Below are 12,086 nucleotides of genomic sequence, written 5' to 3'. Positions count from 1 at the left end.
TGAATCAGTGATTCGAGATTCTTAAGGTATATTTCCAGCAATTGAATGGCTGGGTCAAAAGGCAGTTCCATTTTTAATTTTTTGAGGAAATTCCATATTGTTTTCCCCAGTGGCTACACCATTGCATTTACATCAACAGTGTACTAGTGTTCACTTTTGTCCACATCCTTTCCAGAAATTGTTGTTTGTTGATTTATTAATGATGGCCATTCTGACATGTGTGAGGTGATATCTCATTATGGTTTCAATTTGCATCATCTGATGGCTAATGATGTAGAGCATCTTTCCATATGTCTATGGGCATCTATATGTCTTCCTTGGAGAATTGTCTATCCAGGTAATTTGCCTATTTTTTTTTAATTGGACTGTTTATCTTCCTGGTTTTGAGTTGTAGGAGTTCTTTACACCTTTTGGAAATTAAATCCTTGTCTAATATATCATTGGCAAATTTGTTCTCCTATATGGTCAGTTCCCTTTGCATTTTGATAATGATTTTTTAGCCATGCAGAAGCTTTTTAATTTGATGTAGTTCCATTTGTTTATTTTTTTCCTTTATTTTCCTTGCCCTCAGAGATATATCAGGAGAAATATTGCTACATGGTATGTCTGATATTTTACTGCCTATGTTTTCCACTAGGACTTTTATAGTATCATGATTCATGTTTAAGTCCTTTATTCATTTTTAGTTTATTCTGGTGTGTAATGTAAGTTGGTGGTCTAGTTTCATTTTTCTCACATACCAGTCCTGCTCTCCCAACATGATTTATTGAAGAGACTTTTTACTCCATTATATGCTTGTACTCATTTGTCAAAAATTAGTTAAGCATAGAGACATGGGTTTATTTCTGAGCTTCTATTCTGTTCCATTGATCTATGTATCTGTTCTTATGCCAGTACCAGACTATTTTGATTACAGTGACCTTGTAGTATATTTTGATATCTGGTGTTGTGATCTCTCCTACTTTGTTTTTCTTTCTCCAGTTTGCTGAGGTTATTCATGGCCTTTTTTGTTCTGTATAAATTTTTGAAATATTTATTCTAGGTCTATAAACTATGCTATTGGTATTTTAATATGTACTGTGTTGAATATACAGATTGCTTTGAGTAGTATGGACATTTTAATTACATTAATTCTTCCAATACATGAACACTGTATATGCTTCCATTTATTTGTATCTTCCTCAGTTTTCTTATTCAGTGTTTCATAGTTTTATGAGTACAAGTCTTTTATCTCATTGGTTAAGTTTATTCCCAGATACTTTAGGAATAAATTTTTATTGTTGCTATAGTAAATAGATTTTTCCCTACTTTCTCTTTCTGATAGCTCATTGTTTGTGTACAAAAATACCATCAATTTCTGAATATTGACTTTGTATCGTGTTATTTTGCCAAATTCACTTATTAGATTAAGTTTTTGGTGGAGACTATAGGGTATTCTATGCACATTAACATGTGATCTGTGAATGACAGGTTTACTTTTTCCTTTACAATTTGGGTGCCTTTTATTTTTTTTTTCTTGTCTGATCACTGTGTCTAGGACTTCCAATACTATGTTGAGTAAGAGTAGTGAAAGCAGACACCCTTTTCTAATTCCTGATCTTGTTTTTTAATCTTTATTTGAAAGTTCATGGGTGTTTAGGGCCACCTGCATGCATTGAACTACAACTTTAGCACTGGCAGATTTGGGTATCCAAGAAGGTCCTGGGACCAATCCTGGCAGACACTGAGGGACAACTTAAGCTTTGCATGGAGTTGGTGGCTCTAACTCTCAAATTGTTTAAGACTCAACTGTATTTTGCTGAAATGTGTGACCACATCCTCCATTTTGGAAATTTTTCTATAGAGTTAATAGGGACTCAATCTCACTCATTGATTTAACAGTTGGAGAATCATTTATCAAAGTTATGTTTTTCTTGAATTGAACAATCCTCTGTAATTATTTCTTGTATGAATGGTGTTGAGATGTGGCAAAATACAATGATTTATTTCAAAAATAAACACAGGCAGATATGACAGCTGTGATAGCAGGAGAGAGGAAATCTCTCCCTTGGTTGAGTCTGTAAGATCACCACCAGCAAGGGTTTTTGTGCCCAAGAGTTACCTCAACTTCTGCTGTCTGTGTTGAGTTACAGGATATTTTAGGCACAGAGCTAAAAATCTATTTCCAGTTTCCAATATTGATTGATAAGACAGATATTATACTTGGGTCCAATGTATATTCATAACACTTTTCATCTATGGGATGATACACCTTTCCCAGCATGAGATATGTTATTTTTCTTTCTCAGGAATAGTTTAATAGCATCATTTTCTGATAACTCCACATATTTTTACACTATAGCTGGTAGCAAACAGAGATTGAGATGCTTTCACTTTTTTGATGTTAATCAAAAAAATCATGTTATGCTAAACATGATTTAGCCATGTTAGGCTAAATCTTCACATGATAAATTTCTCCAAATTTATATTGGAGAAATGATTTCACCATCTGTGCATAATTCACTTTATAAAATAAGTACATGGATATATTATTTATTTTTCCTCTGCCTTCCTTTAGGATTTTTTTTATCTTTGTGTCTCAGTGTGCTTTTTTTTTATTGTCAAGCTTGGGGTTTCACACACATTATGGACCTGTCATTCACTGTTTTTCTTTAGGTTTAGTAAGTTTTTAGCTATTATCCCTTCACATATTTGGGAAGCTTTGTTATTTCTCTTTACTGCTACTGACAAACATTCCAATCAAACATATGTTATACTTTTCATATTGTCCTATGGCTCGCAAATCAACTTTTTAAAAATATTTCTACTGTTTTCTAATTCATTCCTCTCTCTCATTTTTTTTTAGAATTATCATGTTTACATTTCAGTTTGAGACTAGTTCCATGAAATAAAAATAAAATTTTATTTGTCTTCCTGTTTTTCAGAAATAATAATGTCACAGCTATGGTTTTCTTTCTTTAAAAAATTCCCAACATATTATTTTTTATTATTTTATTTTTCAAACACTTTCAGTTTGATTTCTTTTATTACTTTTCAGATTTACTTTTTCTATAAAGTCACATTGGGATCTACTTTTGAATCCAATTTCAATAAGTTTTACATGGATTTATCCCATTTACATCCATGACTATAATATATATTCTTAATATAGTGTATTTAGGGAATTCAAAGAATAAGCATCAAGACTCAAAAGTTAAAGTTGAATAACAGTCATATACCTGGTTAACAAGTGGTCCAAAACTACCAACTTGTGCATTATGATAATAATAATGCTTTCAAGATATAGTGCTAGAAAATAAAACATTGATTTCCACAAGCTAAATTTTCTCTTATTGGCCAAGACTAATACTGGGTTCAGTACTGTGGGTCTTTTGCTGAAAAGTGAAAACAGGTAAGAAATTTAGTATGAGAAACTGAGAGATATTCCACCATGTTCCCTTTCCTCATTTATTCTACTTAGGAGCTGTATCATCTAATTTTATTGGCTTCTAATACACTTCACTTTAGGAACTCATCACAAATCAAAGGAGCAAACAAAAGGCATGGAAAATACATACACCAACAAAGAGAGGATAACAAGAGGCAAACAAAACAAAACAGAATAGATTACTTTAGCTTCTAAAAATAGTAAACATATTATGGGGATGATACATTTGTACTTAAGGCACTGATGTAGTAAGTCCTATTGAATTTAATAATTCTTAAAAGTATTTTTATATAGTGTATTTATTTTTTATAGTGAGATTGATTTTCTAAATAACAGAAAGCAGCAACAACTATAAATACCTAAAGGAAAGAAAGAAAGAAAGAAGAAAGAAAGAAAGAAAGAAAGAAAGAAAGAAAGAAAGAAAGAAAGAAAGAAAGAAAGAAAAGAAAAAGATTAAACTGGACCACCAGCTTTTGTAATCTTCAAGATGAATTCAAATAGGAGTAGAGCAAATGAATACTAGGATCAAATCACAGAAATTTGGAAAAACCTATGGGATCTGCCTCTTTTTCAAAGAATTGTTATGGATTCTGCTTTTCAATGTACTTGGTCTTTAACCAGTATATTTTATATACTGGAAAATCCATCTTTTTTTCTATTTTTCCATTTTCTTCACGTCTCCATCTTCTGCAAAACTCATATGATGAAACAACACATCTCATGATGTGCCTAATGGGGCTTAACCCCAGTAAGTTGTGAAATGGAACAAATCAGAAGAATACTCCTGGAGGTCAGCATCTGATGTGTTCATTATTCCTAGATATATATGGTAAGCTGATGGATAAAATCATTTGCCTCATGGAGCATTGACTGAACTTTCTCAAATGCGGAAGTCAAAGAGTATTTACAATATAAACCTTAACAATGTTTCATCTGCCATGTTTTATTTATATTAACATAGGAAATACATTGTAGAAATAGTATGCAGTTTTGGGATAAATACGTAATAGTTTGTGGCATTGATTAAAATAAGGATGAAGAATAAAACTCTTTTGATCAGTAATACAGTACACAAAATTTTCACCTCAGAGTCCCTAGTTTGAATAAGACTATATGTTTAATAATAAAAATTTCAGTTTCTATGTAATAATTTTGTTTGTTTTGTCTTAACTAGCTGGTTCAGTTCTTTTTGGAATTAAAACGTTCTCATTAGAGAATAAACAATGCAGTTAAGAGACAGTCTTTCTCTGTGATATTTGTTAAATGATAGATGTATGTGAACTTAGACAACTACTTCTTGTATTCTCCAAATAAGAGAGTATTCCATAAAAACAAAATAATTTAAGTTTCATTCTACATATAGATTTAAATATTTCTCTATTGTGACTATTTTCTTCTGAAAGCAATTTGAGAAAGTCAGCATCACTTTGGACATAATGAATAACTATGTGGAAAACCCTAAAGCAGATTCATTCATTGGTCAAATGCCTTAATGAAAGAGGATTTTATGTGCATTGTAACTTGGGAGAGAGGGAGTAGGAAGTTTTCTCAGAGACATGGAGGTGCCCAAACCCCTAGACCAGTCTCTCTGCTTGATTTTTCATTAAAAAAACTGCAATGACTTTGTAGAATTGAGCCCATAAAATGTAGGCTACTGTCTCCATTTCTGTGTCCAGAGTGGTTTGTCTTTATTTAAAAAATGATGCAGGTTCCCAACCTGTAATATGAAGAGAGGAGACTTAAATGAAATGATGGATCTGAGAGCAGATCCATCTCTGCAACCCCTAATGCAAGAAAGCAAACTCTTTCCTATTTCCTATGCTGATGGGAATCAAAAATATATTTTCTAAGTCAGTAGAAGAATAAAAGGAGTTCTCTGATTTTCCCCAGTAAAGAAAAAAAAACCCTCTAGAATGACAGTTAAAATTAACACCAAAGGGCTCTCTTGAGTTGATCCTACAAATAATCAAATTCAATGAGAATGCATGTCTTGTCATTGGGTGAGTACATGACTTTCCCCAGGGGCTTTATTGTCTCTTCCCACCATGGTTGTTGACTTGCTTTATAGGCTAAGTTACCAATGAGTGAATCATTCCAGAGAATCTGTGTCACTGTAACACCTGTGTGCATGAGCTACCCTGTCTTCCATCATTGCCAACCTACATATCTTTTCATTGCATGAGATAGATGGTTTATGGTTCTCCATTTGCCTCAAGTAAGGGGTAGTCCATCCAACTCTTTATATATGTAAAAATTCTATTTTTAAGGTCTGGTTCCTGGGACACTGATGACAAAGTAATATAGTAGTCAATATTCCAGAAGCAGATAATTACCCTTTCAAGAGAGGTGACAGAAAGAGTTGAATGAAGGAATCATTTTTAGAGCTGTGCTCAGGGTTAAGGGAAACAATAAAGGGCACTGAAGCAGCCCATGGGAGGTGGGGTGAGTAATGTCTGTTACCACTGTACACCTGCCAACAAGGTGAGGGAGCAGTTTGCAAAACTGGATGTAATTCCATGGAGAGAACCAGCCACTGAAAGACTCTTCCAAGCAGTGAATGACCCTAGGAATGAGTGAATGAGCTCTTCCTCTGATCTGCTGTACAGCCCATTGACCGACAGAAAGTAAGAGGACAATGCATTGTTTGAACATACGATGTATGGGTAAGTGCAAGGTGAACGGCTGTGGAGGGTGGATCTAGAGGGGTGATGAAGGAATACCCAAAATAAACTATAGCACCTCTCATTTGTGACCATATATTGAAATTTTAAACAGTTTAATTTTAAATTCATATTTTTCAGACCTAACATTTCTACCCATTTCTTTTTGAAAAATTCTTGTTCTTGTTACATATTAATATCCTGCCTCACATACATCAGATACACTTACTTTAAGTTATTGCATCTCTTCAATTAATTTTACCAGTCACTAAATGTAAGTCAGCATGGTATGTCTCTTACACTTTGATTGCATTCCAGAGATGTCCAGGATTTTGATGTGGGAGCTCACATTTCCTTAGTGCATCAGTTACTTTGTATGATACATGTCATGCAAAGGCTGAAAAACAGACTAGACTTTTGTTTTTTCCTAGTGAGTTAAGAAGAAATAGAGGCATGGATACATGGAACAGACTGACAACTGTCAAAGGAGAGAGGATTGAGGGGTTGGATGAAATAAGGTGAAGGCATTAGTCAATATTATATTTATATTATTTATATTTTTATTTATATTTATTTAATTTTAATTTTAATTTATTTGTCTTTAATCAAGGTCCAGCAGAAGTAAGGCCTGCTTGAGTGTGGTTGGTAGGGTAATGGTATAGATGAAATAATTTATAGTTTTAATTTGAACATTTTACCTGAAATGTCATCTGGTGTGCTTAAGTGTCATATTGCTATGTTACAGAATTACATACTTGGAGATTTTGTAATAAAGCATTTTGCATTTTTTCACATTTTTAGTGTTGCTCAAGTACAGTTGTCTACATTTGCCCCTAATTCTCCCCCCACCCCCAGCCATGCCCACTTCCCACCCTTGATCTTAACTCCCTTTGATTTTGTCCATGTGTCCTTCATACATGTTCCTGAAAACCCTTCCCTCTTTCCCCCTCATTATCCTCTTTCACCTCCCCTCTGGTTACTGTCAGTTTGTTCTTAATTTCAATGTTTCTGGTTATATTTTGCTTGCTCATTTGTCTTATTGATTAGGTTACACTTATAGGTAAGATCATATGGTATTTGTCTTTCACCACCTGGCTTACTTCACTTAGCTTAATGCTTTCCAGTTCCATCCACACTGTCACAAATGATAGAAGCTCCTTCTTTGTTTCTGTGGTACAGTATTCCATCGTATAAATGCAGCATAGTTTTTTGATCCACTTATTTGTTGATGGACACTTAGGTTGCTTCCAACACTTGACTATTGTAAATTGTGCTGCTATGAACACTGGGGTGCATAGGTATTTTGAATTGGTGTTTTAGAGTTCTTAGGGTATAAACCCAGCAGTGGAATTGCCTGGTCACTGATGATTTTATAATAAAACATTTTGTAATAAAAAAGGTGTGCTATTTGTGCCAGACTATATTATCTATCTATCTACCTACCTATCATCTATCTATCCATCTATACACACACACACACACACACACACACACATATATATATATATATATATATATATATATATATGTCAATATCACATGGACATGAACAACAGTGTGATAATAGAACAAAAGGAGGATGGGGGTAGGTCGAGTTAGGATAAGGAGGGAAAATGGGAATAGAAAGGGACTTTGCATTAGGCAATGGGCATGCTACAGTGGGCAGGTGATGTTTTGTTGAGTTGTGCACTTCAAATCTGTATGATTTTGTGAACCTATATCATCCCAATAAATTCAATTTAAAAAGGAAGTATTTAAACATCTGTTAGGCAGGGGGTCCCAGGCATGGAGAATCATTGCTAATGCCTCCATCATTTGAGATTTAGGATAAGGTTTTGCCTGTAGACCACAAGGAAAAAGCAGCAGACAGAGCAGATAGGCCACTACATTTTAATACATGAGCCTTGGGGTTCAGGGAAGCACATGGGAAATGAATACTGAAGGACAGTACCTGTTTAGCCTACTCCTTTCCTGACACTGGTTTGTGCTGTGCTGTTATCAGTCAGACACCAACCTCACCAGTCGCATATCTTCAAGAGAATAGATGTGAACTCTGTGGGGAACCTGGGAAGGAAAGGAGAGCAGAGTGCTAAGATTTCCCACTGGCCTACCTTCTCAGCTCCCAACTAGAAACAATCTTGATCCATACTTCCCATACAGGCAGCCTTTTCTCCCTAGGCATCCACTCCAGTTCATAAGATACATGGTATAAAATTTATTCTAATGAGGTTTAATTAATGCAATGAAAGCAATAAATGCAATTGTTCATAGGTCCATAGATGAGGGGACTCCTGACCAGGAGTATTGGGGAACAATTCTGTGAGGAGAGAATCTATGAACTGAGACCTGAGAGTATGTGATCTCCCTGCTGACCTGCAGTGTTCACAGTCCCAATCCCAACCCAGTGCACAATTCAGATTTGATTTTTTCTCACACAAGGTCAAACTTTTTATTTGTTTACTTTAAACATTTTTTATTTTTCAGTTTAATTTGACAAACAGTATTATATTAGTTTTGGACGTACATTCTCATGATTTGACAGTGTATAACTTACTATCATCCCAATAAATTTCACACCTATTTGATACCATTCCTGGTTATTAGAATATTTTAATTCTTTTTTAGCCTCACTCAAGAACATTTTTTTTCATTACTTGTAAAGAGAGAGGAAGTGGGAGAGAGAAACACTGATTGAAAGCAAAGCATTAATTTGTTGTCTCCCATACGTGCCTGGACCTGGGATTGTATGTTCCTGGATGGAGGACTGGACCTACAATTTAGGTGTGTGCCCTGAGTTGGAATTGAACCCACAACACTTCAATTATGGGACCACTGTCCAACTAACTGACCAGGACTAGAATATTATTGACTATATTTTTTTATGCTGTACTTTTCATCCTCATGACTCTTCTGCAGCAAGTAGTCTATACTTCTCATTCCCTTCACCTCTTTTACCCAACCCCTCAACATCCCTCCCATCTGGCAATGATCAAAATGTTCTGTGCATCTGTGAGTCTGTTTCTGTCCTGTTTGTTAATTTTGTTTTTTTTAGATTCAATTATTGGTAGATATGTATTTATTGCTATTGTTCAGATTTTTTTTCTCCTTCTTCTTAAAGGAGACTCTTTTTAACATTTCATGTAATACTGGTTTAGTTGTAATGGATGCCTTTAACTTCTCTGAGAAGCTTTTTATATGTCCTTGATTCTAAACAATAGCTTTACTGGGTAGACTAATTTTGGTTGTAGGTCCTTGCTTTTCATCACTTTGAATATTTCTTGTCAATTCCTTCTGGCCTGCAATATTTCTGTTGAGAAATCAGCTAACAGTTTTTGGGAACTCCCTTACAGGTAGCTAACTGTTTTTCTCCTGTTGCTTTTAGGTTTCCCTCTTTTTCTTTAACCTCTTGCATTTAATTATGATGTGTTTTGGTGCAGACCTTTTTAGGTTCATATTTTCTTGGCACTTTCTATATTTCTTGGACTTGTATATCTATTTCTTTCACAAGGATAGGAGAGTTTTGTCATTATTTTTTCATGTAAGTTTTTAATTTCTTGTTATCTCTTCTTCCAGTATCCCAATGATGAAAATATTGGTATGCTTGAAGTTGTCCCACTAGCCTCATTTTTTGAAAAAAATTCTTGTTTTCTTTTTGCTGTTCTGATTGAGTGGTTTTTGCTTCCTTATATTCCAATTCACTGATTTTATCCTTAGCCTCAGCAACATTGCTGTTGATTCCCTGTAAATTACTCTGCATTTCCATTAGTTTATCCTTAATTTCTGATGGTTTTTATGGTTTACATGTCTTTTTTTATGTTTCTGAAGTTCTCACTAAGTTCATTGAGCATCCTTATCACCAGTGTTTTGAACTCTGCTTCTAGTAATTGCTTGTCTTCATTTTGTTTAGTTATTTTCTGAAGTTTTGTTCTGTTCTTTCATTTGGGACATTTTTTTTGTCTCTTCACCTTGGAAGCCTTTCTGTTTCCATTTCTATGCATTAGGTAAAGCTGCTAAAACTTTAAATTTCTAACCTCTGATACTAATACATCTGCCCCCAAAAGTTTACAGCTTGAAAACCAAATTGACTCCTATTTGGCAGAAACCTCCTCACCTTGACCCTATTATTCACATCTTTATAAACATACAAGTGTATCTTGAACAGATAATACAAATTTCTTCAAGGGGTATGGTTGTTTCTTTCAGTTTAAATTTTTTTCATATGTACTGTTAGTGAAAACCAAGAGCCATAATAAAATAATTAGGTTATAGGATACACTTTTATTTTTGTCAACTGTCAGTTTTTCTTAAACCAACCCTGCCTCTTGCTACACCTGTTTCTTATATGAAACCTTACCATTGCCATTTTGTATCTGCTTAAACAAAAACTCAATTGTCCACACTTCTTCTGGCAATATGACTGTGTACAATGGACTTTGTAGTGCTAACAAAGCTATCTAATGGTCCTACCTTATAACCTGTTTTAAACGGCACTCATGACAGGGTTGAGTCTGAAATCCGGCCAAAAATACTAAAAACTCTACAAAGACTTATTTTTTGGCTATAAATTTTACTTAATATTTATGTCAACCTTGTACCATTTAAGAATTTAGAACTTTTTATATTATATTTAATTATTGAAGAAACTATTTTTGAATGCTATGTACCCACCTACAACCTGTTGAGCAGAGCCATAAAAGAATCTCCATAATTAACAAATGAAAGGACAGATAACTTTTACTGTATCCCTTCTATTTAAATATGTATATTTCAGTTATGAATCAAAAACTACAATTTATCAAACACTTAGTGTGTCACAAATGAAACACTAAGTGGCTGAATCACAACTAAGTGGTTTGTTTGACTGGGCTTGTACTATGGTTCAAAAGCCAATTGTTAGATTTCCAGAGATTTTTGCAAACTGGGAGATGTTATGTTGATAACTTGAAATTAGTCATGTCATAGTTATGTTGATAACTTGGAAATTAGTAACACTACATATCAGGGCTTTTTCCTGGAGAGTCAGTTGCTAAACATTTATCTATATAGTTTGTGAATGTGAACAAACAGAAATACTTATACACAGAGATTGTACTCACATTCATACACACATAAGATCATTTATCCCAAATAAAAATCTACAGGAAAGGTATTATATTGTTCATTTTTAATGAAAAAATATAAAAATATAATTATCTTCTGTAACTAGCAAGTATAGATGAACTAGAATATTTATGCTCTACATACTTTGAAAATAAAGACAACTCTAAAAACATCTGCTTCATGAAAGCTCATAATGTTTAGAAAAAAGGCTAGAGAGATGACTGAGGAAGGCCATTTCCTGAATTTCAGTGGTGTGGCACACAATCTAAAAGTTACACAGTATTTTAAAATGCTGGTAGCCAGTTTGTTGTACCTTCTGTTGAAGGCAGAACCTGGGGTAGTTTCCTATGTCCCAATGTCATAACCCAGTACCTTATGTGAAAATCAGTATTCAGTAAATATTTGTTAAATCAATTCATGGTTTAAACTTTAAATGTAGACTTTCTAACCCATCTGGAAAATTAAAAAAGTACTCTTTGGAATGCAGTCTTTGAAGAGAATCTAAAGAAAATAGAAGGTCTTGCACCTGAAGATGTTTTCTTAAGTGATGAATACTGTTGAAAGACTATGATCATCACTATTTCAATCCCTTTAGCAGTTACTAATAAAAAGTTAGAGAAATGTGATACTGATGGACATTAAGAAATGGTATAGTCTCCTTGATTACAACTGGGAAATCAAAAAATGATTATTCGGAATACAAACATTAATGAACTCAAAGAGACTAACCTCGCTATAATATGAGTAGAATGTAGGCAAAGGGAATGATACAAAAAATTCAAGACACTTTCATAAATAAGTTAGAGGACAGATTTAAAAGAACATGAAGTGTCAAATTTAAAGAAATATTGAAAATTTGGAAAGTCCTCTATATTCCCATTTGTCTGAATAAATCTATA

Source organism: Phyllostomus discolor, chromosome 7 (genome assembly GCF_004126475.2).
Source record: "Phyllostomus discolor isolate MPI-MPIP mPhyDis1 chromosome 7, mPhyDis1.pri.v3, whole genome shotgun sequence".
In the NCBI taxonomy this organism is placed as follows: Eukaryota; Metazoa; Chordata; class Mammalia; order Chiroptera; family Phyllostomidae; genus Phyllostomus; species Phyllostomus discolor.
Note: the sequence above shows the minus strand (reverse complement) of the source record.